Consider the following 5,001-nt stretch of genomic DNA (forward strand, 5'->3'; position numbering starts at 1 on the left):
ATGGACTGCCAAGAAAACAAACAGATTCATCCTTGAGAGGGTTAAACCAAGCTACTCCTTGGAGGCAAGGATTCTGGGGCTTCGTCTGACATACTTTGGGCATGTTGCAAGGAGGGACAGGTCCTTGGAGAGGGACATCATGCTTGGGAGGATGGAGGAATGGTGCAAGAGGGGAAGACCCTCTATGAGATAGATTGATTCAGTGACTTCGATGATTGTAATGGGTGTGTCAGAGGCAGTGCTATTGGCACAGGATAGAGCAGGGTTTAGGACTATTGTATGTAGTGTCGCTATGAGTCGCAAATGACTCGATGGCACATAACAACAACTTCTGACATCCACTTCAGTTTTTCCTTTCTCTTCTGTCTTTGCAATGTCTCTTTGATCTCTTCATGGATAGTATCTTTGATGTCATCCAACAATTATAAGTTTTTACCAAATTTTGCAGTCCAAAACTGACCAAACATGCAATCAAGATGCATTAATGATAACTAGTGACTGGAATACAAAAATTTGAAACAATGAACACGGAATTGTACTTTATTGTGTTTATGTGCCACTGAGTTGACTATGACTCATGATGACTCTATGCCCCTGCTCTATCCTGATCCAATATCACTGTCTCTGACACACCTACCTTATTACCCCAGTTACTGTGTCAATCCATCTTTTATAGAGTCTTCCTTTTCTGCACTGTCCCTCAGCCATTCCAAGCATGATATGCTTCTTCTCCACGCCCAAAATATTTGAGATAGTGTCTCAAAATTCTTGCTTCTAAGAAGCAGCTTGGTTTCATCTTCTCTAAGACAGACCTGTTAGATCTCTTAACAGTCCATAGGATGTTCAATATTTTCTCCACCACCACAACTCAAAGACATCAATTCTTCTTGGGTCATTCTTGGTAACTGTCCAGTTCTCTGATGCATAACAGGTAATTGTGAAGATCATGGCCTGGACATAATCTCTAGACTGATATTCTTGCTCTTCAGCACTCTGGAGAGGTCTCTGACAGCAGATTTTCCTAATGCAATTCATCTTTTGATTTCCTGACTGCTGGTGTCAAGAGTGTTGATGTGGAACTGAATAAGCTGAAATTGTTCACAATCTCAATCTTTTCTACATCTATCATAATGCTGCCAATTTGCTCAGGGGAGAGAATCTTTGTTTTCTTGATGTTGAGTTTCAATTGATATTGCAAATATGGATTGAAATAGGGATATATTCTATATCTGTGGCCCTCTACAGCAAATACTTCAGACCCTCTTAAGCTTAACCAAGTAAGGTTGTATCATCTTCATAGCATAGGATGTGGATGCCACATTCCTCCTCATAAAGTTCAGCCTCTCAAATTATCTGTTGTGAATACAGATTGAAAAAGTATGAAGGCTGGACACATTCCTGACACACTCTTTTTCAGATTTTTGAACCATGCAGTATTTCCTTGTTTGGTTCTGATGACTGCTTTCTGGTCCAAGTACATGTTTCACATAAGCATAATCAGGTCTTCTGGGATTCCAATGGTACTCTCTACTTTCAGCCAAGATTCATCTGATGTTAGTGATGTCCCTAGTGCCATGGCCTCTTCTAAACCCAGCTTATATTTCTGTAAATTCTCTGAAATATGCAGTTTTTAACGTTTGTAACTGAAATACTCACTCAGCATGTCTTCTAGACTCATCCACGATGTCTGGTATTTTACAAATTTACTGTTTTTCAGTGCTGCATAACATTCCATTGTGTGAATGTACCACCATTTTTCTATCCATTAGCACCACCAGATGAATGGGACCTTCTAAAAATCAAGTCCTTATGCATATGTAAAAAAATTCTCCAGGGGAAACTTGACTGCCACAGGGTCACTTGACAGACCAAAGAGGACAACAGAATTTCAGACAGGGGGTTGCAATCATGTGAGAGACTCATTCTCACAGCTACCACACTGAAATGCTAGGAAGGGATCTGCTTACCCCTCTGGATAGAAACTTCTTGAGGTGAAGAACCAAGTTGCACCACTCTGCAGACAAAAGAGAATAATATACTTTGGGAGAGAGGGCTGCAATCAGGTGAGAAACTTACTCCCAGAGACAGTACATTAAGGTGCTGTGAATGGAGGATCCAATAGGAGAGAAACTCCTGGAGAGTAACTCTACTAGTTGGTGGACCTGGCTGCCATAGAGCCACTACATAGACCAAAGAGGACAAAAGACTTTGGAAAAAGGGCCTGAAATAAAATGAGGTTCCCAAAGGGCTATACTGCAGGCTAGAGAGGACCTGAAGAAGTTCAGGAAGGGCAAAATTCCTCATACCACAGACCAAGAAAGGATTTCAGTAGAGCAAGTTACCCACATCCATATATAGAACACTTTAAGCCAAACCAATCAATAACATCATAAAGATAAAGAGCTTTCAACAACCTACACAGACTCAATAGAAACATCCTAACACATATCAAGAAAAACATCACATGTCAAGAAAGCAGCAGGCAGTATCAAACATTGTGAAAAGCAAAATAAGCCTTCTCCTAAAACAAAGCAGAACATACTGCAGACCTAATGAATACCCCAGCAATAGGGAATCAGGAGAAGAGAGTTGTTCCTATTATGTGTCATCAAGACACCTGTGACTCATAGCAACCCTATGTACAATAGCTCTAAACCAGTCTTATCCTGAGCCAGTCTCACTGACTCTGACACACCTACCACCCATTACCCCAGTTACTGTATCAATCCATCTTATCTTGGATCTTACTTTCCTGTGCTATCCCTCTATGCTTCTGAGCATGATGTCCTTCTCCAAGGACTGGTCCCTCTTGGCCCAAAGATGATATTACAACAGAACCAGATGAAATTAAATTTATAATTTTGGAATATTATGAAAAGCCATATGCTCTGATAAATTATCAAACATCATTGATATCACATGCAAGCTAAATACTGCTTAAGATCATTAAAAAATGGCTTATCTATGTACATGGATAAGGAACTTCCAGAATTTCAAGTGCGATTTAGAAGAGGCTAAGGCACCAAGAACATCATTGCTTATGCCAGATGGAAAGTAAGGAATACCAGAAGAATATCTATTTGTGCTTCATTGACTATGCAAAGGCATTTGACTACGTGGATCATGACAAATTGTGGCTGATATTGAGAAGAATGGGAATCCCAGAGCACTCAATTGTGCTCATGAGGAACCTATACCTGGACAAGGAGGCTGTTGTGTGAATGGAGCAGGGGAGTACTGCGTGGTTTGGAATAGGGTGGGAGGGTATCAGGGCTGTGTTCTATCTCCATACCTATTCAATGTATATGTTAAGCAAATTATCTGAGAAGCTGGACTCTATGAAGATGAATGTGACATCAGGATTGGAGGGAGACTCTTTAATAACCTGTGCTACATAGATGATACAACCTTACTTGCTGAAAGAGAGGAGGACTTGAAGCACTTGTTCCAGAAGATCAAGGAATATAGTCTTCAGTATGGATTGCATCTCAATATCAAGAAAACAAAGATTCTTATCACTAGACCAATAGGCAGTGTCATGATGGATGGAGAGGAGATTGAAACTGTCAACACCTTTATCTTGCTTAGGTTCATTATTAATACCATTGATACAAGCAGTCAGGAAATAAGATGACACACTGTACTGGGAAAATCTGCAGTTAGAGACCTTTCCAAATTATTGAGGAGTAGTGATGTCAGTTTGAGGACTAAGATGCATCCGATTCAGGCCATAGTCTTTCTAATTACTAGCTTTGCATCTGAGACCTGGACTATGAATAAGGATGATAGAAAAATAATTTACACCTTTGAGCTTTGGTATTGGAGAAGAGAACTGAGCATTCCATGGATGGCCAAGAGAATGAACAGATATGTCTTGGAGAGGGTGCCACCAGAGTGTTCTTTGGAGGCAAGAATGATGAGGCTTCACCTCACATATTTCAGGCATGTTGCTAGGAGATGCTATTCCTTGGAGAGGGACATGCTTTTGGGAAGGGAGGAGGGTGAGCAAAGTACAGGAAGACCCTCAACCATGTGAATTGACATGGTGACTACTACAATGGGCTCTTGTTTGTCAGGAAGTCTGAAGATGGTGCAGGACAGGACTGGGTTCAGAACTTTTGTTCATAGGGTCACCTCGTGTCATACTCGACTCGATGGCACCTAACAACAACAACATACTCTGATAAATTTGATTATTTAGAAGAAATGGACAAATTCCTTGAAACTCATGCCCTACGTAGATTGACACAGACAGATGTAAAACATTGAACAGACCCATCACAAAAGAAGAAATTGAGCAGGCCATGAAAATACTCCTCCCCAACCTCAAAAGAAAAAAAAAAGTCCTGGTGAAGAGCGTTTCCTATCTGAATTCTATGAAACACTCAGAGAAGATCTATAGACAATTCTACTTAAATTCCTTGAAAAAAGACAAAAAGGAGGAACATACTCAGAGTTATTCGATGTAGTGAGTATAAACTTAATACCAAAACCAGGTAAAGACATTAGTAAAAATCAAATCAACTGAATAATATTTCTCATGAACTTAGATGTAAAAATCCTTAACAAGATCCTGACCAATAGAATCTAATAGTAAATTAAAAAAAAAAATTCATGACCAAGTGGGATTCATAGTAGGTTTGCAAAATTTGTTCAACATAAGAAAAACAATCAATAAAATTCACCACATTAATAAAACAAAGAACAGTAACCACATACTCCAGTAACCACATACTCAATTAATCCAGAAAAGGCCTTTGACAAAATTCAACACCCCTTCATAGTTAAAACTCTCCTCGAAATAGAAATAAAAGATAATTTTCTCAATATAGTGAAAAGTATCACAATAGATGGAGAAGAGATTGAATTTATTAACTATTTCAGTTTGCTCAGTTCCACCATCAACATTCTTGGTACCAAAAGTCAGAAAACTCAAAAGACAAATTGCATTAGGAAAATCTGCTGTCAGGTACCTCTCCAGAGCGCTGAAGAGCAAGAATA

Source organism: Elephantulus edwardii, unplaced genomic scaffold (genome assembly GCF_000299155.1).
Source record: "Elephantulus edwardii isolate Elephantulus edwardi_28Jun2011 unplaced genomic scaffold, EleEdw1.0 scaffold00065, whole genome shotgun sequence".
Taxonomy (NCBI): Eukaryota; Metazoa; Chordata; class Mammalia; order Macroscelidea; family Macroscelididae; genus Elephantulus; species Elephantulus edwardii.